A 24,134-nucleotide genomic window follows, 5' to 3' on the forward strand; every position below is an offset into this window, starting at 1 on the left:
TTTTAAAGAGAAAAGAATTTACCTAAATATGTAAGGCAGAAATCCATGACAAGACCTTGATGTGGCTTTCCTGGGCTTAGAAAACCTTATTAACATCCTACCCTGAGACTCCTAATTAAAAGTTCCAACACAGCCAATTTAAAAAAGCCTATATGATCAAATAATCAGACTTAACTTGTAAACAAATTACTCTTGATTTGACTATATTTGAGAAAAATGAGGGTAACTTTAGAGAGAAAAAAGATTATATTTTAGTGGATATTAAATTCTAGTTTTGTTAATTGAGGTCTATATTTACTAAGACATTTCCCAGATCATTCCTTGCTGTTATGTCACATTGCTGTAAAGGTTAATTGAATTATGAAAAGAATACTCTAGGTTTGTTTCTGAAGTTCAGTAATCTATCCTTGGGTAAATTTCCAATGCCCCATGACCTGCAGCCAGGGGATTATACATACTGGAACAGGCATGACTTAAAGAACTGTCTACTACCTGAATGGAAGGATCCTTTATCAGGTACTCTTAACTAGACCGTACATACCAAAGCTGAAGGAAATGGACTTTTGGATTCATTTCCTATCAGAAACAGCCCCTGCAGTGCACTGGCCTATAGAGCACTGCTCACCTTAAAACAATGCCCAAATGAAGAAAAATCTACCCAGGCCAGGATGAGAAGACGACGACATCTGAGGTAAGACAGCTGACCCAAAACACCGAACCAGGCCTGTATGCCAATTACTTTGATAATTTCTCCTACCTTTGATTATGAACTACTCCAACTGTTAAGTTTATGGTAAATTACCTATGTCTAGTACTTCTGTGTTACCTTGGTGGGTTTCCCTACTCCAAGGCTCTAACTAGATAGCCCTCAGAAACGTTATTCTAAAAAGGAAATTATAGTTCTGTTTAGGCCACTGTTGATCTTACAAGGTGGGAGACTTCACCAGGCTAATTAATACCTGCTCTGACCCTGACCATAAATATGAAATTTCTCATAAGATGACTCAAACTCAATCAGGAACACAAGCAAAATTTTAACCCAAAAATATAACTTCTCGACTATTAAATTCTCATTCGTGACTTTATTAACTTTACTAGCTTTATTACTTATATCCTGTCTATATAATAAAATTGTTGTCTGTTACATTTCCCAATGTGTAACTAGGCCTACAAGATTGATGATGGCTAAACATCTTGAAGAAATAGATAAAATTTATAACCCTGTATAAAATAATTGTAATAGTGTGATTCTAGGTATGGGAATGAGCAACGAAGGGCAAACATTTCCTCGATCATAATAGACTAGTAAGACAGGCGATCCAGAGAAATTTTAGTATCAACAGGTCCTGATAAAAAATCTAACACCTTGAATGGCAGCTCAGGATATTCTTCAACTTAACTAGGAATGAGCCATCCTAGCACCATGGGACAAAATTGGTCATGAAATGTCTCTCAAAATATTGGTCGAATTTAGGACCAAGGGGGAGCACTGTGAATGAAAATACTACAATGTGAATGAAAATACTGCATCCATGTCAGTAAAAAAGAATGCTGAAACCAAGTCATCAGCAGCTGCTGCCACTCCTCAGCGAGTACAAGCCTGCAGCCTAGCCTCTCAGCCACTCACAGTGGTGCCCTCTGAGCGGACTCACAGTAAGAAACAACAGGATACTGGCCCTAGATAGCCAGGTGCTCGTTAAAGAATTGAATTCAATGACCAAAATGTTCACATCCTCCCATACATAGAAAAACACTAAATTCTTGAACTTGAGATACCTGGCTTTCTTAGATAACAATCTTTTATTGTTCCAACTACGTGGTCTTTGTTGTAAAGCTCCTATATATCCCAGCTCCTTCCCTACCTCTTGGGAGCAGTCCCTCAGAGTGATCTGTAAGGCTGTCATCCCGGCTCGAGTCCTCCCTCCAAATAATACATAACTCTTAACTTTAAGGCTGAATGTTTCTTTCAATCAAGTCCCAGAATAGACACAACTCATCAATTATGTAATGGAACACACTGGATCAGGAACCAAAAGCGTGTTCTAGTCCCGAAAACCACGGGTTCCTCTTTCTTCCTGTCATTATACAATCCCACCAGAACTCATTACTTTGCTGTCTGCTCAGACCAAACTTAGAGAAGAGTCAACTCAACAGAGTGTCTTGCTATGGAGAACCCCCTGCAGAAGCAAGGCGGTCAGCCTGCCCTCCCGCACGCTCTGCTGACCCCTACTGTCATCCGTGGAGACCAGGCCAACTTAGCTGTTCCCAAGACCTGCAAAGTCCCACACATTAAATAAAAGCATTTTATTTTATACCATATGTTATGTATATACCCATCTCTGAAAACAGCTTTGCCAGAAGCTCAAATCTTCAACATGGATCTGCAAAGTTAAATCCAGTCCCCAAGGGAAAACAAGTTTTATGAGGATACTAAGGCCTCCAAAGTTCTCTCCACTAACTTCAACCAAACTGCCTGAAGGTCTGCAAATGCAGGCGGCTACAAGTCTGCTTTTAAAGCAACCTCTTCCTGCCCTCAGGCTCTACAATGTCCCTCTGCGCCCTCCCATCTCAGGGTAAGAGCAGCCGCTGCAGAAACTTGCAGGGTAGCACTGACAGGACAGGACACAGAGGATCAGAGCTAAACTAAGCCTTCTGATGACACGAGCCTGTCACTCTGTCACTTTACACATCAAGATATATGTAGAGAGAGGTGGAGTGATATTGCTCAAAGTCACACAGCTAATAAGTGGCAAAGTCTATAACTGCTCCTCCCTCCGGCGTGATGCCCCAGCTGGGATGGCCACAGGGTTCTCTCGTGCCTGCCTGACCAGTCCTTTCTTGTCACTCATAACCCACCACAGGGTCGGACCATTGCCTGACTTTTCAGCATCTTTTCCCTCCAGTCTCTCAGGAACAAGGCTTCTCAGGCCACTGTATGACTTCCGGGTTCCCAAACCCTCCGTGCTCAGGCTGGTCTTGCCTGTGTTTCCGGCCCCGTGCTCAGAGGCACTTTCTCCCCTGCAGGAGGATGTTTCCACTCTCCACAGGGACACCCCCTCAGAGGAGCCCTCTTCTCGCCCTCAGAATGGCAGGTGTCCCAGGCTACATCATGAGCTGCCCCATTAGGACTGCGGGTGCCCAGGTCTGCTAATCAGACCAGCAGCCTCAGAGCCAGGGATTATGCCCGGGTCACCCTGCAAACCTACTGCCCTCCTCACAGCCCCCAGTCAGCAGGTCACCTGGAAGTCACAGCAAGTGCCCCACCCAATCCTGAAGTCTCTCCATTTGCCAGCACCGCTGATGACTGGACTCCAACCTTTGGTCAGTTTCGCACAAAACAGCAGCTTCCACTGTGAAGAGGGGGTTTTCGCTCCTCTGCCCCATCCTTACTGGAAATGTCAAGGGAAACCAAAAGGCCTCTTCTCAACACTTTTCTGATGACATCCTCCCACCCACAATACTCACATGCTCAAGAGAATTGGGTCCACGTGATTTTGTTTCCCTTATGCTAAGTGGCTCAAAACACTGCGGGATTCTTACACTTTTGAGGGTATTTGTACAAAGTTTATAGGCTTTAATCTGTTTTTTTGTCTCTCTTCAGTATCTCTAGCATTTGCCACTTCTTAATCCCTTCAGCAGCCTCCCTCCCAAAATCTAGTTTAGGAAATCAGCTGTGATGAGGGGCCCGGGGGCAGTCACAGAAGATGCTACTAAGGCACAGAGAGACTACAAAATTTGCCCAAGGTGATCAGCCTCAACCCACAACATTGTGTGCCCCGTCACTTTTTTTAAATCTTATGCTAAACAAGCTTTTGTAGATTATGCTTATAAAGAGATGAGGTATCAAAATACATACAAGGACACACATCAACTCTAAGATGTTGATTAACTCCACTATTTTGTTTCTATTTGTTTAATTTCTACTAAAAATTTAAGAACCTCTGCACTCAATATAACAAAATGTTATTGGGTTTTAAATCCAGAATTTAGAGGTTTTGTGTGTCATTACTCATTCTTATTTGTATGTTCACAAGACAAAATGATTTGAAAAACTCTCTCCCCTTCCTCTACTCACTACTGGCTCTCACCTGAGTTCCCAGACCACACATCGAGCAGCCTTTCACTTTACCCACAACTGAACTCATCAGTTATCCCCCCGAAATTCCTCTGCAAGTTTCCCTCCTAAAAGCACAGCAGGACCATCATTTACCTGATTAATCCACCCAGAAAGCTGGGCCTTACTCCATCCTACCATCACAGACAGCATTCATCCTTTCTTTTTACCATCTAATCATGTCTTCAATCTGTTCGCTTTTACCCACTGACCATCTCACCGCTCAAGTGGAAACCACCAACACTGCACTCCTGGACTCACGAGTCTCCCAAGTGGCCCCACAACCGCTCTCCCCTACTTGAGTCAAATGGGATTCTGTCAGTCCCGCGCTTATAGGACTCTTTTCAATCCCACTGTTCTTAGAAGAAACTCCCAGTTCTTCAGCTGATGAAGGTCTTTGCCATGAAACTGTCAGCTCAGGGAGGGCAGGACACGCCCTCTCTCCTCGGCCCCGCCCTCTGGCAGAGCATCAGCATGGAAGGACCTGCTGAGCTACACCAGCCTGTATTCTAAACCTGGTCTTGTGTTCTTAGCAAACTGCTTCACTTATTCATATAAATCCAAGGTAGATTAGAAAGATCTTAGATGTTGAGCTAGAGTATTGATTTGGGGATTTTGCACTAGCAACCTGCAAGTACATGTTCTAATGATTCTCTCTTCTAAAAACCACACTCAGATTTAAGTAGTACTTGTGGAATGTCTTCAGAGTAAAAGGGACTGTACTTTTACAGACTTTATGTTTTATAACATGAACAAACCAGACAGGGTCACAAATGGAACTGCCTCACAAGTGACAGAAGACAGGTGAGAGGCATATAGCAACAGGTCACATAGATGGTAAGAGAAAAGTTGATTCTCCAACCCCCCCCAAATTTCCTCAAAAAACCAAAAACTCTGAATTTTGAAAGTAAAATACTATCATATAAAGAAATAAGATAAATAGTCCTCTTCATCAGGGTTTCAAGATCTGACTCCAGAATTTTTAGCAGGCTATACTGAATCCTAGCACAGAAAAATCAGATGGAATAGTGGTAAGTTTCAGAAAAACTGCAGTAATTCCTCCAATTGTAAGTGGACATGCACTCACCTATCGAAGGTGAATGTAAACCACATTCTGGAGAAATTCGGAAGCTCCCAGGCTCCGCTTCTGGATGGCAAAGACACGGACAGCTTTGAAGCATGCTTCTAACTGAGTCACCGGCATTCTTACACTGCAGGGGGAAACGGATGCTCTCAGTTATGAGCAGAGATGTTCCTGTCGTGTCTCACAGCCCGTGCCTGGGGACTCAGTGCCCTGCAGCAGCCCGGCCCAAGGTGAGGACATGCAGCATGGCCCACCCAAGCAGGAGGTGCACTGTGCTTGAGAAAGCCCATCCCTGATGGGGTCAAGAGGGGCTGGTGGGGTTGTGTGAACCTATAAATGCTCACAGACATACACCTGCCTACATTCAAGTGATACAATTTAGAGTAGCAGGCTGTTTAACAAAATTTCAATTGTCAGTGGAAATTTTACCATTCCTTTCCACTTGTCCCCTGCACTCTGAAACAGGCTTAGGCTCTCTCATACCTGCAGCTCTGATGCAATAGTTGTAAAGTCATTTTACTTTGCTGCAGGTGTCCTCGCTCCCCGTTTCGCTGTGAATGTCCTCCCTAACACACTCAGATGTCTTCCTGGATCTCTCCCTGAGTTCCTTGCTCCTGTTCCTCAGATCCTAAGATAAAGGACAACTGAAGACACATGACCAGAAAAGGCACTGTGGACTTGAACAAAGTCCTCTGTGACCCCCTATGTGAGTACTGCCCACCCCTTAATTTTGTTCTCAAGGTTCTGCCTAGGGTGACGCCCAGACAGCAGAGAGTCCTGGGTCATTAAAGGCTGTGTGTCTTGGGCGCGGGGACAGGTGCAGGAGCTGGTTCTGGAACCGGGCCCATCCCCACCCCTGCTTCTCTCTCTCCGGAGGCCTCGCTGCCAAGCCCCCAGGCTCCATGATCTTCTGTCCTTCTCTTCTACTCTACTCCAAGCCCCTTTCCTCTTCCTTTATTCCCTAATTTTCCCCAGCTGGAGTGATTTTTCAATCACAGAATCTGAAAAAATTTCCTGCACCTGAAAAAGAGGTCTCCAGAGGTCAATGCCCATATGCTGGTTCCTGAAGATAGCCCCTGGTTAGGGGGACTCTCACCAAGGGTCACGGGGCAGCAGGCATGTTGCAGGGTCGACCACCCCCAACAAGAATTTGCTGTGACCCCAAGGTACGCACAGCATCCCTGTTCACAAAAATGTATTTGGACCACTTATCCGTTATTAAGAAGCAAAAATAAAAAAAAAAAATTGTCCATGTTTCTTAATAAAATTATTTATGAGGTGGAAAAAGAAATTGTAATAGAAAAGAACAAATTTGACTCCATATTAGATGTGTTCCTTTGGCTTTAAACCTCTGCCCTGTTTTCTAGGTTCAGACTTGTTAGCTCTGGAGCTTTTGTAAAAGAAAGTTGCCTTTAGCCTGAAATATCCAGGAGGGCCTATTCTGCGGGCTCTGATCTTTAAGGATGTTAGCTCTTCTGCACTTATATATAGATGGCAAGTAGTAAAACAGAATAAACTTTGCTTATTTTTGGAGGTTTTACAGGGGCACCATGATTTGACCCACATGGACAGCTGCAAGAACAAAGGATTCCAAGGAAATCAATTCGTACAGCAAGAAGTTTGCAACAACCAACAACACCCCCGCCCCTTTTTAGTAAAAAAGGAGACTGAATTCTGACTTGGGGAAGAGGGTTCTCCAGGATATCAGTATGCCATTTTCTGGGTCTGCCAGCTTTTCAAATAAAGTCAGTATTCCTTGCTCTAACACCTCATCTCCCGATTTACTGGCCTGTCATTCAGGAAGCAGAACTAGTTTTGACGTGGTAACTAAATGACTTCATTGGAGGTAGTATGTCTCCACTGTTTCCTCATTTCCAATATGTCACAACCTATCAATTTTATATGCTGTTTAACAACACAACCAAAAAACCTTTGTTAGGGAATTGATTCTACGGAAAGAAAGTTATTTCTACTCCTTCAAACCTTTTTTTTTCTTTTCTATTTTATTTTGTTTTGCTTATTGAAAAGAAAATAAAAGTGAAATCATTTTATTTCACGTATTTTTGTTACAACTACATATTTTAAATTCTACAGAAAGATTTAAATTGCATTATAAATTTGTTCATATATTAATATAAAGATATATACACAATCAATGCGGATTAGGAAAGGAATGGATATTTACTAAAAATCCACTGCACATCCAGTCTTTTACAAGCATATCCTGGAATATAATAAGCTCTAGAATCCAGGGGTCCCCCACCCCCTTTCTCCCTGCCGAGTGCCTTAGTAATCAACAACCAAGGCACCATCATAGAGCCACGCGAAATATATTTTAGGTATAAATGAGGAAATTAACTCATTCAACTCTAAATCAAAAACCTTAAAATAAATACTGAACTTATTTACAAACAAAGAAAATTGAACACAATTAAGTACAGTTTCTTCCCCAAGGTCACTAAGCTAATAACTGGTAAAGGCAAGATTTGAGCTCATCTGCCTGATTCTAAACACTAAGGTGGAAAACACATTTGATTTTGGAGGGTCCAGCAGCAAAGCCTATCACCCTATCTTTATTCAGATCTAGCCTTAGACAGCCTGAGACAGCACCCCATTCCTATGGAACTCGAGGATAACACAAAGGATTTTATATCCAGTAGTTTCTTAGGTCTCATTTATATAAAGTGTCAGCAGGTCAGCAGAAAAAACTCTGGGAAATATGAGTGGGTCCAGAGCTTTTTGCTGATTAGTAACTTTATTTATCAAAACAGTGTGACCTTCCCATGAGAGGCCACATGGACCTTAACTAAAGGCAGGCGAGCAATGAAAACTAGCAAGACCCTGGAACTCAAGCAAGAAGGATCACTGCCATCCCCCACCAAGTTGCCTCTTCACCCTCGTGGGCACGATGGCAGAAGATCCAGGTTCTTGTCCAAGTTACACTATCATGGATTCTCACCCATAAACAGATACGACTCTATGCTGTCTTAAGTCCTTCCCAACTCAAATATGATGACACCAATATCTGAGCAGAATGTCTATGTCTCCACTTCCTCTCTTCTGTTAGGAGAATAATTCTATGGCCACAAAGCAGAAATCCAACTAAAAACACCATGCATGAAGCCAGGTGAAAGTCTGCGTAAGACACTTTGCTCTCACGGACAGTGAATGAAAACTCAGAATAAGTGGTTCTTCTTCCTCTGTAAGTGGGAGGTAGCCTGATTGTGTGTGTGTGTGTGTGTCTGTGTGTGTGTGTGCACATGCGTGTGTGTGTAAATCAAATACAATGAATTCTGGGATGTGTACAGATTTTTTTATGTTACTGTCATTTCATGAGGATGAGACAACCTTTAAAGTAATTTGAATCTAGTGTTCTGAGACATTCTCAGGTTCTTTTGGTGGAGGAGGGGAAAGGGGAAATGAAAGGAGGAAAGAAGTAAATGAAGCAAAGGAGTAAGAATACTGCTAGCGAAAGGCAAGACATTAATTTTGTTCCTACTTGCATCACACACAAATTAGGGACTGGCTTTCCCCAGGTGTCTTGTCGAACACTGAGTTGCAGAAGAGGCAACAGCCCATTTCTCACTGAACTTGTGACAGTATGTGGCATCTTATAGACACAAATCATTTACCCTGATCAAACACTGTAGCAGCAGGCCGTAATTCTCCTATTTTGAGACACAAGAAAACAGGAGTTCAAAGCGGATATATAACTTGACAAAAGTCAGAGGACCATTAAACAAGAGAGGATGAATTCAAACTCAGATCTGAATGCAGAGTCTGCTCTTCTCACTCCCAGGACTGGAAAATCCTTAACACACAGGCTCCCCAGCTCCCCTGCAGTGTTCCTGGCGCCAAGCATTTCCCATGTTAATGGTCGCCAGTTCTCACAGTCACAGCGCTCTGTGCAGCCAATGGCCTCCATCGGACCTTGATCATCTACCTGTCACGCCCAACAGGCTTCTCCACAAAGGCAGGAATGCTGGCTTTCAAGTGCATAAAAAGCCATCCCTGGTCTAACCTGGGTTCTTCGGAGGCCTCTCCAGCCTAAAGGCAGCCATGAAAATGCTCACAGTTTGTACATGAGCCACACTACCTCTCTCCATCAGTCTCCCCAAATATACTACTTAGCTACGACCACTTTGATAATCTTGGAAACAAATTTTGAAAAACAGAAAAGAAAGGATTCTGGAACAAGTATTTAATACTTACAATTTTAAATGACAAGTTACAAAGTGAGTATTGACAATCCAAATCTGCCTTCCTAGGTGTCAGTTTGAAGAGTTAAAAAATATAATTGCAAAAAATTCTCACTTACAAAATTAAGTAAAACATAAACAATAATCTGGGCTAAACTCAAAAATAATGCCCATGTTGTACATGGAGAAAAATACAGGACTATACTGAGGGGTAAAGTAACAGATGTGAATGTAGAGACATCAACATATTGCATGGAGGAAAGCAGCTTTGTAAAATGAATGCTCTGTTAAAGATAATTCAAAACTTACTAAAAAATCCTATGAAAACCCTTATCTGTTTTTATTCTTTAACTTGAACAAAGTATTTTAGAATTCTTCAGGAATAATAAAGTCATAATACTAGCCAAGAAAAATTGGGATGGAAGAAAAGAATCAAAAAAAAAATCACACTGTCAGATATTAAATAAATTTTTACAATATGTAAGTTATGGTGCTGGAGTAATAAAGTAAGATTGACAGAAATAAACCATGAGCTCAAAAAGAGACTTTAGTGTACATAAGTATTTTGTGCATGTGGGATTTCAAATCAAAGAGCAAAGTATGAATTCAATAATTGTCCTGGGAAAATCAGAGAATCACCTGGAAAGAACAAATTCTATTCCTGTCATAATGACCACAAGAAAAATTACAGATAGTGATGTAAATATTAAAAAGTACTAATAACAGCAAATACAACTCTTTGCTCATATTAATTCAACTTCTCCTCACTATAACAAGTACTATTATCATCTCCATCTTAGAGATTAAAAAACCTACAGAAGAGATTTGTACCATTATAAGAAAGTATTTCTAAAATAATACCAAAAATAAAACCCAAAAAGAAGACATTTACTATCTTAAGTATATTTTGGGCCACAACAAAAGTAAACCTACTGAATAAAATGAAAGGCAAGAAATGACAAGTAAAAACTGCATGATACATATTGATGAAGTCAAGGGGTTAATGTTCATAACATACAAAGAGCTGTCACAAAGCAACAAGAAGCTCCCTCACTTAACTGTGTGCGAAGGACAAAAGGGATCATTCACTTTTTAAAAGTCAGATGGCTAATAAGTGAAAAATGCTGAATACCTCATTGGTCATCAAATGCAAACTAAAACAATGAAAAAGCACTTTTGCTCATCATATTGGCAAATATTTTTAAAAGTTGTTCTAGCTAGTGTCCATCTGTGAGAGAAGAAACTGTGAGCAACTTGTTTGGAGGACGACATGTCAATGGATATGTAAACTCTGAAAAACGTGTGTACACACAGACTGAACTCCCCTTCTAGGAATCGTTTCGTTTAGAAAAAAATCAGTTCAAAAAGATGTACTCATCAGGATATTTTCACAGCACTGTTTACAATGGTGGGATGAAAAGCTGAAGTGAAATCAAATCCTGCTATAGAGAAATGGTTACATAAGTAATTCTACATCTTTTCATTCCCCACTGGAGATGGAATTTCTAGAGTCACTTGAAAGGAGCCTGTGATGAATGTAAATGTCACATCCAGGGACTAAATTTCCAGAAGCCTTAACTAAAGGAATACTCATACGAGATCACAGGAATATTTACAGAAGAAGGATGCCAGTCAAACATCTTTTCTGACAGTGGAAAATGGAGAAAACTTAAGTGTCCACCATCAATACAATGAAGCGGTAAATCACGGCGAGCTGTGGGCTCTGATGGGGCCGGCGTTTCGGCATGGTTCAGGGCCTTGTCCACAGCAATCTCCCACCAAAGGTGTCCTTGCACAAGAGAACACACCTGCACATCAGGGGACCCCTCCACTCTATCTGAAAGGACCGGGTGAGTATGGAGTGGGAGGACGTCTATGTTATACCCCTGAGTGAATAAAGCGAGCTGCATAAAACATGTATTATGGCCTTATTTTTCAATAAAGCATATATACACACACATATACATAGATTTCTCAGATTCGTGTATGTATCTATGTATGTATGTGTATATACATAGGCATAAATGTCATGAAATATATACACCACATTGTCAACAGTTTTGCCCTCAGGAAAAAAGGGGAAGGGTTATAGGGGCCTTTCAGTACCACCACAGTTCTCTTTTCAGTATTTCAGTTAAATATACTTGGAATTTAAAAGTTTATTTAAGTCCGAAGTAAAATGGACAATGCCTCCACAAGACAGAATGCTATACTGGTCATTAAAAATCATGCCAGGGGAATTAGAATATTGTAGAAAAACATATAAAAAGCCAAATGGAAAATGGAGGTCTCCACACAGTAAACAGGCACAGAGTGCTCACTGGTTTTTATGAGAGAGTTGATACACACTGATGAAAAGAACAGAAAATAGATGTTAAAGTGTTAATTATTATCTCTGAGTAGTGGGATAAGGATAGCCTCTTTTGCCCCTTTTTTCAGACTTATTATATTAAATACCCATTTTTTTCATCTGAAAAAAGCATTTTAAGATGTGTAGTACCACACATTGGAGAAAATACACGAGTACATACAGAAACAAGTAACTAGGAGACACCGCAGCAGAGTCATGTAATGTAGAACGGGCGATCCTGATTAACACCGCACAGTTACATAAGGACCCACTAAGTGAGAGCACCTGCTGTAACAGGGCGTGGCCCCCTTCTATTTGTCAGTTGTGTCTTCAGGGCTGAGGCAGTTCTGAGCACAGCCAGTGTCAGTGCTGGTGTCTGGATGGATGTCACTGGAGGTGAGGGCACCTGCAAGCCGAGAGGAAGAACAGAAATCATCCTCTGCTTTTTCTGTCTTGTTTCTTTGTTACTTTAAAAGAGAGGCATAAATAAGGTAAACTGAATCTTCCCTACTGAAATTTCAGTAATGAAACCGTTCTTAAAATCTTCACAGCTTATATTCTGCTTATAACTGTCTTTTCAAAAAATTATCATATTTATTAAATATTAATTAACTCAATTAACTCCCTGTTGAAACCTTCTATTAAAGAACATGAAATGCCGTATGTAAAAGCACCACGCCTGCAGTGACTACCTTAGATGCCTTGACGGCAGTGCAGTCAGCACCCACCATCCCGTGGCCCTGAGCTCCTGATGCTGCTAAGAGAGCACACTGCCGCCTCAAATGGAGAGAAACTGTGAAAACATTCTCTGAAATCTACAGCACTGACAAAACATAACTGACAAATCCCAGGCTCCTTTGAGGCTTTCATTTTCTGTTTCTGTCCAAACACCGTCAATGAGCAGGACCACCCCATTCCTGAGCCATGGGACTCATGTAGGAAGGAGTTTTGGAGAAATTTCCAGGTATAGAATGTAACCAACAATATGTAGAACTCTGACAATATAAAAGATGAAATACTCTGATTTTGGAAGACACTCAAAATATCCTCCTAAGCCTTAGTAGCTGGAAAGGCTGGGCTTCTTCACATCCACTTATTTATTTCACAGCCAGTGAGCATCTCCCACAAACCCTATTTCCCTGTGCCTGCTGGGAGCCTCAGGCACACTCTTGTTGTCGATCTGATAAGGCACAGGGCAGAGGCGTGTGTCTCACGCCTGCAAACATCACACAAGCTCGCTTCCTAGCCTCACTGTCTGAACTTGGCCCCATTTTCTCACCTGTTTATTTGGTATCTATTCTTCTGTAAGCTGCCTGAAGTGCTTCTTGGAACATGTCAGAAGAATGAGTGGGTAGATAAATGGACAGATGGACAGGTGAGAGATGGGCAGACAGAGAGAGAGACTGCAAGAAAAGGGGAACAAAGAAAATTTCCTATGCAAAACCCTCTTCTAGTCAGGGAAGAAAACCACCACCGAGAAGTGTGAAGAGGCAGGTGGCTTAGGACTGTTTCCTGGATTCCATGAAAAGTCACACCAAGAGATGAGAGAGTAGAACTGTAAATAATAAAAGAAAAAAAGCACGCATGCTTGAAAAAATATATCTACAATATGTACTTTCCAAAGAATAGATTCAAATCAGAAGAGCCCAATAACACAATCATTGGGTATTTACCGAAGTGAGAATCCCATCTCCAAACCACAAGTCTTCCCTTTGGAGCACTGAGAGTCTACACGGGGTGGTCATAAAGCTGTCTCTGCAAATCCATTCTATCCTGCACTTACGAGGAACGAGAAGCTGTGCTTGGTCTGCCCATGCACGTCATTTACACCCCACAGCACCTCTATGGGGGTGGGACGCCTAGCGATTCCGTCTTTGCAGGACAGGAAACAAGTCCGGGAGAGGCTAAGCTGACCTAACATTTCTCCATCTCACAGGACTGGTCACTCCAGAGCAGGACTCGAACTCGGACCCACATTTGTAAGTGCGGTACTAACGTGCTCTGTGTGCTTTTTGTGTGTATAATACATTTTTTTCTGGCATGAAAGTATATTTAATAAATGTTCGGTTGTTTTGTCTATCTCATTAGCTCAAAATCAATCTTTATACTGTTGAATTGTACTCTTTTCCCCTGGAGAAAGGAACGGAAAGAGCAGGGATCAGAATGAGGTGGGGCTCCATTCTTTATCTGGTACCTCATCTCATCCAAGTCCCCAACAAGGGAGAAGGAGCAAATGTTGTCTTCAAATTTTAAAGAGAGTACTCCACTGATGGTGACTTACTCAACTCCAAAACCAAGGCTGGGGGCAGGGACATGCAGCAACCAGAGCAGTATCACCTGTAGGAAGGCAGAAAAAGCTCATGGGAGGGCTCAGGGGGTAAGCCTGATTTAATTTCAATCGATAAAAGAATAACACACTCTAAAAATACTAGCATGCAATGGATTTGCTCTTTCTTGTCATTTAGCAAGTTTCCAAAGGGCACATGTAAGATTATCGTGAACCAGTGAAAAGAAGAGTCTACAGACAGGGAAAATCAATGCCACAGGCAGGCTGAAGACCAGGCTGGAGGAAAGGAAGGGAAAGGGCTTCATTATGAATAGGGGAAAGGCTGGGAAAAATACATCATTACAAGGACTCTCAAGCATCATTCAACAATCATATTATCATTCATTCAAAAGAGAGTTACTGAGGTCCTATTTTGTGCAAGATTTTACACAGGGCAAAGCAAGAGTGCAGCGTCCATGGTGGCAGCAAGTGGCGGGGCTCAAATACACTTCTGATCCCGGAACTGGCACACTTGTCCTCAGTATAAAGGCAAAGAAAAAAAAGTAAAATAATTCTCTGTAAACTCAAAGCATTTTTGAAAAAAATTAAAGAAGACCTAAATTACTGGACAGACACAGCACGCACATTCCTGGATCAGAAGACAGCGCTCTTGGAATGGCAGTGCTCCCCAGAGCGATCCATACATGCAACGTGGTTTTGATCACAATCCCAGCGGGTTCCACTGCAGAAACTGACTAGCTGCTGCTACAATTCATATGGGAATTCGAGGGTCTCAGTAACCAAAATGTGCTTGAAAAAGAACAACGTGAGAGGACTTGTAATTCTCAATTTCAAACCTTACAACTGTATCTCTAGGTGAGGCTAGAGGCCATTTTTAAGTTATTATTGTGTTTATCCTTATTTTCTAAATTCTCTACAATGAATATAACTGTTACAATAAGAAAAATAAAAAGTAAGGTATCTTTTAAAACATGCACACAGATTCATTCATTGGGAAAGTAATATTTTAACTATAAAGAGGTAAACAAATATCTAGTGAAAAAGGACTACTTAAAACAAGAGTGCATTTATATTTTTCATAAATTGAAAACTGAAAAGTACAAACACATCAAGTTTCTAGGGAGACTGATGCAACATATTAATAGTTATTTTCAAAAATTCTAATTGAAGAATGAAAACTCAAGAAAGGGAAAATCGTGATTGACAGCCAACTGCAAACACATGGAGAGCAAAGTCCTAGAAATCACAGTTCCTTTAACTCTGCTACTACCTCAGTAGGAGAGGAAATTCCTCACTGAGGGAAGAGTGGAATCCCATGCATAAGACAGGATACACAGTACAAACTGCACTAGAATAGGGGGTGATTTTCTTAGAAGAATTCTAAGGCTACAACATTGCTGAAAAACTATAAAAACACTGACAGACAGATTAAAACACACAGTCATATATATTATACAGAAACATATGAAGTCTGCTCCCATGTTGCATAGAAATACATATATATATGTTCATTTATGGGCACTGATTACTTTATCCCAGGTAGAATATTTCAACTAAAACAAATAATCAATAATACACTACTCTTGTCAAATCTTGTTGATAAGTTACTCTGCTATGTAAACATAATGTGTGTAAGATAGATCTAAAATTAGTGAAAAAGATCTTTATATGCTTTCTTGAACTCTTCTCAAAATTCCAAGCTTAATTTTAAAATAGATCTGAGCAGTATTTCTATATGATCTTTTCCCTCATGAAATGAACAACACAGTCTGTTGTCAAAATTCTGTCCTTACAATGATTCACGAGCACCGTATCCTAACAAAACTGCTGGACAAAAAGGCACTATCCAGACACTGTGACTAAACAAATGAAACACAAGGATGACAGTGACCCTATTCTGGAGGGCTTATAATCTATTCCAACATAGGGGTTTTTATTTGATTGGTTTGATTTGTTAGAAAAATAAAATCACTCAAGTACTTTCTTCTTTGAGCATTCTGTAAATAATGACTCTCTTTTTAATGTCATGAGCAGGAAAGAGTTAAGCATGACTTGATTAGTTCAACTAGCAACAATCTTCACTGGAAAGTGAGTAATAAAGAAGTAAACTGATAGCAATGCTTCTGCCTACATGAGACCTAAAATAAACCTACACTGATCTCTGCAAGGAAAATGAGGAGTTGAGGTCCCCAATGAGAAAACAAACTAACAAGAAATCAAAAAAGGAAAGACTTTTTCCATAACGATTCCAGGAAGGAGTGGAGCATGGTGGTGAAGAGCACAGATGCTTGGGACAAACATGAGTGTCTGAACTCCCTCAGCACTTGGTAGCTTTGACACTGATATGTCAGTGAAATTTTCTGCATCTCAGTCTCCTATCCATAGACTGGGGACAACAACAGAACCCGTCTCCTAGAACGGTCCTAAGAATTAAGTTATTTTATATATAAATGTTTAAATAAAATACCTCAGATTATAAATATTACCCCAAAACACAAGGAACAAAGGAAACAATGATAAATTTGAATTCATCAAAATGTAAATCTTTTCTTCAAAGGACACCATCCAGAAAGTGAAAAAGCAACAGGAGAAAATTTTTTCAAATCATTTATCTGATTAGGAATTTTTATCTTCAAATTAAAAAAAAAAAACTCCTATAACTCAACAATAAAAAGGGAACTCAATTAAAAAGTGAATAAAGGATCTGGAAATGTATTTTTCAAAGAAAATATACAAATGGCCAATAAGCACAATCAAACGATGTTCAATATTATTAGCTGTAATGGAAATCAAGTCAAAACCACTAGGAGAAACGGCTTCACACTCACTACAATAGGTTATAATAACAAAAAGTGTAACAAGCTGTAATGAGATCACAGAGGAAGCGGAACTCGCAGCCCTTGCTGGTGAGGATGTAACGCTGTGTGGCCACTTTGGAAAACAGCCTGGCAGGTCCTCAGAGATTTGAACATTTGGTTTATGAATGACCCAGCCTTTCTGCTCTCTGGGCACACACGTAAGAGAACTGAAAACCAATGTCCACATAAAAACTCCTACAGGAATATTCACGGCGCCATTACTCATCACAGCCAAAAAGCAGAAACAACACAAATGACTATCACCTAATGAATGGTTAAACAGTGGGGCCCAGCCATGCAGTGGAATATTATTCAGCAATAGCAAAGCATAGAGTACTGACCCAGGCAACAACATGGACAAACATTTAAAAGATTACTCAGTGTGAAAGAAGTCAGTCATAATAGAAGTTTCCTTTTACATGAAATGACTCGTTTTACATGAAATGTCCAACACAGGCAAATCCACAGAGAGAGAACAATGGCTGCCTGGGGCTGGGGGAGGATGGGGAAGATGGGAATGACTGCTTGTGCGTACGGGGCTTCCTGTTGTGGGATGAAAATATTCTAAGATTGACTGCAATGCACAATTATGGCATAGAGTAAAAACCGCTGTACAATTTAATGGGTGAATTGTATTAAAACTGTTAAGGACAAAAGCACCTAGGGCCAGTACTTTCAAATAGTAGATGCAAATTGCTAACTTTTATCACAGGAAGAAGAAACTGCCCTCAGCATGAAAGCAGGAGATCTTCAAATGTGGGTAAACTGAAATTGGACAAGAGCATTTCATTTGAAACACTTGCTGAGTGTACACGAAATATTCAGAAATAGGAAAATCAGTCTGACATCACGAAGAAGCATACTGCTTCAAATGAAGATCAAGGATTCGGCAAGCCCAGCTGCTAAAAATGACCAGAGAAGAAACCTGGTTCTTAAAAAAGCACCAGAGCCAACAAGGAAATGGTGGTGAGGAAAGCAGGTGGCCGAAATTCTGGAACAGTTAGCTACAAATAATTTCTCCACTGAAATTTCAAAAATAAAATGAAAGTGACGCAATGCTGTGCTGGCCTCACGTGAATGGGCTTTCTCTGGTGCTCGACAGATCTGTAACCCCGAATGAGAGACTCAGGAGAATCAGCATGGTTCCTGGCAGTCCCCAAGTGACTGCCCACCAGCACACTGACCACCATCACATCTGCCAGGGTTGTATTGCAGAGAAGAGACCAACTTCTAAAAGGCAAAGGAAATGTTGACCAGGGAAGAAAAGACTGCAGTCAGTCCTGGGACAGAGGCCCTGTGAGCAGAGGCCAGAAGGCTGCAGGTGAACTGGAGTTGCCCTAGGGCAGGAAGGGACCATGAAGGAGCAGATCTCAATTCTCTACTCTCTCTCCCTCGGGTAGGAGAGATAAATCTGCATCCTTCTCACCTGGAACTGTGGTTTCTTGCTTGCAGAAGTCTTAGCTACAGTAAATGATTGCTCAAGACTCTGTGGAAAAAACCCAGAAATCGATAGGGAGTAGGGAGCCAACTCCACGAGCCTATCAAATGCTCCCATATTTATTGTGTATAATCAAAGGAAAAAGTCATTAACAGTTGTGTGATACTAAGCAGGAACTTGGGGAAAGAAGGGATGAGAAAGAGATTGTAGAATCCACCATGAGTACAAAGTCTTACTGTATCTTTAGGGAAGTCATGGGTTGAGGGGAATAAGATACATTCTTTGATATGTGAATTACCAAGCAGACCACCAGAACAGCTAAGTCCTTGTTTTCGGGATAATAGACTATCTAACTGCACACAAGCCCAGCGTTTATAGCTGAGGGCCTGGGTCCTTGGTTTGCAATGAGCAGAGTGCTATCTAAAATCTCAACTATGCAAGCAAAACATTGTCTCTGCATTTTAAGGCAAGAAGACAGGAGTGAGGATGCACAGGCGCTTGCTTGCAAAGCAGTTACTAAGCTTTTTTTTTTTCTCCTTAAATTTGACAGGCGGCTGGGGTCTGTTTCAATTTGTTAATCCAATCATGGGCTCCCACATGGAACCATTATTGAGGACACCCTTGGGTGACAAATCCTGGCTCTGGGCCTTTTCCTGCCAGCTTCACCCTCTCTAGCAGGGTCTAGGCAGATCCCTGAATAACGATCCTACAGAACCACCCACACTCTTAACTCCTGGTTCTTGAAACTTAATTTTAGCTCTACACAACTTAACGTAGAAAAGTTTCAGAAATAAAAGGTATTATATTCATTTTATATCTCATCATAGGACTGATTTTTCTGATTGCTCTAAGCTGCTTCTTCTTGGAAAAGCAACTAATTCTGCAGGTGAATTCAGTACTTTCTTTGGGCATAACTAGCCAGTTTGGTCTCGCTGAATCTATTGGTCAAATACCGATACACTTAATTGATTTCATTGTTCATCAGTTTCAGCTGGGAGTATAGGGAGTGTCAATTTTTTCCTCAGCTCACCCTCAACTCTTTATCATCAGCAACTCAGGCCTCCGAAAACCAAAAAAAAAAAAAAAGCATTTGTTTCCCTTCTACACTTTCAACATACCCAACAGGATACATCAGCCTGGAGAAAGAATTCAACACAAATGTTTAAACAAAAATCTATAAACCTGAAGTAACTCCATCTCCGAATCATGATACACAATGGCATGAGAGTAAAGCATGGGTGGGCCTGACCACCTGATTTCTATTATTCAAAGGAAGGAAGGTTTTCCTATTTTTATTATCACTCTGTCATTGTTTCTGATTAAGCCAAAAACTAGTGTATGAAATAATGAAGCAGTGCAATAACAGATTTTTGTTGTATCAATTACAGAAGGCATTCAGAGGGGTTAGGAAAACCCACCTCTGTAAAATATTCAAAATTTCTTCCACTGTTAAGAACACGTATACAAAATGCAACAGAGAATTCAAACTCTTGTGGAGAGGAGCAAAAGCCACAGAAACAAAGCAAAGTCATTATTATGAGTCAATTCAAAATTCACTGGACAATCATGTTCAATGCATTCAAGGAAATTTAAAGGCACACTGAAAATCATTCACTTAATGATCTGCAGGCTAGAGGAAGAATTTTTCTCTTTATCAGACAACAGTAATCAATAGGGTGCCCCACCAAACAAGGACCAAAGAACAATCAGTTTTTTAACAGTTCTGATAAATCAGCATGTTGTAAAGATTAAAATCCAGAAATTTTAAACATTCATTCACACCACAATGAAACAAGCACTTAAAAAAAAAAACAAAAAACCCAAAGAAACTAAGCACATAGATCATGTACCTGGATCAATGAGAACTTCATGTACCGCTGGAAGAAAGAACAAACTATACCCTTTTCCTTGAAAAATAAAACTACTTTTAAAGATAAATGCTAAAACACATTTCATCATTCATGTTGCCTTGAAAAATCTGAGGCACTTGTATCTGATTAGAAAAGAAATTCTGAGTAATAGTATGTTACGATTCAGTGCCAGTTTGCTTTAGAAAAAAAGAGAAAACAAAAGCTACTGTTTCTCACATCCTGCAGTGTGTGAAGTGCCTCCCTGCCTCTTTCTCCTCCCGTTTTCTAAGCTCATGCTCCCCAACCCTTCTGAAACAAGTATGAGAACAACTTATTCCCACCAATATGCCAAATGACAAAAGAATATCAATTTATTTGTGTAAATACATACCTACAGCTTAAACTAGAGGAGTAATATATCAGAAGTCTATATGGAACTTCTTTCTACATTCCTGAAATACACACAATCGTTCACAGGGACACAGACATATTCCCCCTGGATTACTGGGCACTTCACAAGCTTAGGACTTCCAACTTCTAGAAGATAAATTTATAGTTAGTTTAAAATACAAAACTGTCAGCTTTTGAAAGCCTTGATCATCTGCTAAACCATCCAATTATCAAAGAGACCCAATTAGCCTTCTCTGTAGAATGTAATTTCCCATGATGGCAAAACAGACCCTAAGAAGTACTGGATCCAAGTCTCGTGTTTATCACTAGCTATGATCGTTTTTAAGCACATTAACAGATTCAGAAAGGTTTGTCCCAACAACATTTATTCTTCTTGATATAGAATACATGTTCAAATGCCTATACAGAGACTATGTCCCATGATGGTGTTAAGAGTTCTTTTGTGTATTGCAATATTTATTTTTAAGTGCAGACAAGGAGGGTGGGTGTTACTCAGTTGTAGGCCACCTGCTTAGCATGCAAAATATCCTGGCTTCAGTCACCAGTACCTCCAAAAAAATAAATAAAAATAAGTGCTTATTTAAAAATGAGTAAAGTTATAAAAAAATTCAAATAAAAACCACTTCAATCTAGGAGCCACAATTGGAATAAAAAAAACAAGTGTTTCTATCAAATATTGACTTTATGCCAATCACAGAGACAACCACAAATCACCCTTGACAACCATCACGTGTGATTCTCAGCAACCCTACTAAGTAGACACAGATGAGAAACCCGGCACTGAGGATGAGGAGACGAAGCTCGGAGGAGCCGGGGACGCTGACCATCCTGCTCCCCGTGACACCACGTCAGCCCAGGGCAAGAGCTGACAGAGCTGTACTGAGGGGACACCCAGCTGCATGGAACCTTGGGGAACTGGGGAGTCCCAGAAAACACTAAAAATTTTTCAGTGGAATACCAGCTCAAATATATTACACTGTGCCACATTCTTTAAAAAGGGAACGTGACTGAGACCTTTTAGATGCCTCCGTGTCCTTTCTGCCATCATCAGTTACTTGCCCTCTCAGCAAGACCAGTGAAGATCTGGACCCCTTATGAAGTGCACTCAGATGGCAGAGCTTTTAAAGCTGTTTTATTAAGTTTGTAAGACTCTGTCTATGTCTCACACAGGCGGTCATCCATCAATTCTCCCCGGTGTGGATATACCACCTGAAATCATTCCTTTCTGCTTTTTAAAATCCCTTCATCTAATCCAGACTTTTCAACAGCAAAGAATCAGCTCAACCACAGACAGTGGACAGCTTTTCACTAAATTACTCGAACAGCCCTTCGGACTACCTGGAAGCCCTTTTCTTCTATTAAACCCACTTCCAGGTACTTCATCATTTTCTGATTGGTGGACATGGCCTCTGACTGGCCTACTCAGAGAGCTCCCAGCGTCACATCCAGGGATGGGAGAGGACCCTGCAGTTGGGAGAAATCATTGAGGAACGCGAACATCCTCCAGTCAGGTGGGCACTGCTAGAAGTGCCACAACGTGCTAAGAAATTATACTGTCTTTACCCCTGGGCTCCCATGGACTGGTTTCACATTAACCAAACTCATGAGACACTGATGCAAGAAAACCAGAAATTTAACTTATTAATGTAACAGAAGACGTGAAAATATGAACCAGACTGCAATATCAGAGTTCAACCATGAGTACATGTTCTCCTCCATGGCCCAATCACGGGCAGGCAGTCACATGGCAAGCGTGGACAGAAGCAGAGCAGTAAGGATTTCTAGATTAATTCAATAAACTGAATTTCTGTTATACCAACATATCTACTGCCTGGAAAACAACGCTAATCACGGTGCACTCTTCGTGGACAGTGGCCGAGACACGAATGTGAGCAACTGTGTGACTCCTTTCTCTGTCCTTTCTGGGCTAACGGATGCACAGATGTACAGAAATCCAGGGATGCAGATACATCTAAACACCCAAAGCCCGTCTCTGTGAGCCTCAAAACCAGACAGCCAGGGTTTAAATACCAGCTCTACCACTTACTAGCTCTGTGACCTTGGCCAACTTACCCTCTGTGTGCCTCAATTTCCACACTGTAAAGCTGGGATAAAAATCAAACTTTTCTTACTCGCTTGTTGAGAAGATTGAAGGATACATTTCTGTAAAATGCTCAGAAAAGAATGTAGCACTTTTTTGGTGCTCAACAAATGTCAAATTAATATTACAGTGGTTTACAAGTCTCCCTTCTAATCATCTTCTGTGTTTCCTGGCTAGTCTAAGTCCCAAAGAAAACCCATATTTCTCCTTTTATAAACTCTTGGGGTGCACCGTTCTGTTCCATCCCACCACGTCTTTAAACTGAGGGAGGTGATACCTCCTCCCCGCTCCTCTGGGCCATGGAGAGTGCATCTCCCTTCACACCCCTGACCCCTTTCCACACAGCTAGCCCTCCTCACACTAACAGAGTGAGGTGTGATTCCAGGGAGACAAGCAGGGCATGTGAAACCCTTCCTTTCCCTCCAGGGTTGGCCACCCTTGGGAAGCACCTTGGATGCTCCGCTCCATGGCAGGACATCCCTGTGCATGATGGGGCAGATTCTCTCAAGGGAAGGCTCGCTGTGGCACAGAGATACCTGGGACAGGGTAAGTATCTACTTCTGGGACACTGTATCACGACACTCATTTACCCACAGCCCTGATGTTCATGGAGAACTTGGCTTCATCAGTAAAAAATAAGACATTTATCTCCTGTCTACTCTTTTGTGTCATCTCTCAGTTGGTGCTGGAGACAACATATGTATATTATTGGATCCCCTTAGGCCCCAACATATATGAAGTAACAAAAAATTCTGAGGCTTAACATTGTTTCAGGGCGACTGTGTAACAGTTCTGACTCTGCTGATGCTAAATTATGAGTATAGGAACTATGGAACCTCCTCAAATATCTTTTGTCATAAAACCAGCTTTTCTTATTTTTCTGTTTCTTAGTAATTGCCAAAGACCATCAAATGAATGCTTCACACAAAACAGCAGATAAAGTTTATGAGCCCTCCTGACATACCCACTGTGGTAAACACTTCACATAACTTCTAATTCACACAATTCTACAAAGCAGATATGAGCGTCCCCATCTCACAGACGAGGGAAAAACTCAGAACGAACTGACTCAGGCTCACGTGGTTCAGTGGCAGCACGTACACACAAATCCAAGTCAAAAAACTACACCCCTTTGTATATGTACCAAGTCATCTCCCACCAATTAACACACATCGGCGGGGTCAATTCTCAGGGAACTCAACACACTTTTTAGCTTTAAGTTGCTCCAGCGGCCGCTTCTTGCTCTTTTATAAAATCCCGGCCCACTGATTTCTAACACTGGAAGAAAAGTCGATTTTGCCATTGTTTGCACAGCAAGTCTGAAATGTTCACAGCGAGATGACAGAATAAAACTAAGATATAAGCAGAATAATTTTTCCAGGTAGACAGACACAATGGACATTGTGCTATTCTGAAGCATTAAGCGAAGAAATCAAAATAAA

The 24,134-nt window shown here is 41.0% G+C and overlaps 1 protein-coding gene and 1 long non-coding RNA gene across 2 annotated transcripts in view; one reads left to right on the forward strand and one right to left on the reverse strand.

Moving 5' to 3' along the window:
- The window catches only part of LOC141578437 (uncharacterized), a 511,397-nt gene that overhangs the window by 114,958 nt on the left and 372,305 nt on the right, over positions 1 to 24,134 (reverse strand). The window lies entirely within an intron of this gene.
- On the forward strand, positions 583 to 7,122 carry LOC141578509 (uncharacterized). The gene is made up of 4 exons (XR_012508890.1): positions 583 to 691; positions 5,332 to 5,428; positions 5,729 to 5,904; positions 6,733 to 7,122. It is a non-coding gene; the product is annotated as an uncharacterized LOC141578509 (long non-coding RNA).

Source organism: Camelus bactrianus, chromosome 8, assembly GCF_048773025.1.
Source record: "Camelus bactrianus isolate YW-2024 breed Bactrian camel chromosome 8, ASM4877302v1, whole genome shotgun sequence".
Taxonomy (NCBI): domain Eukaryota; kingdom Metazoa; phylum Chordata; class Mammalia; order Artiodactyla; family Camelidae; genus Camelus; species Camelus bactrianus.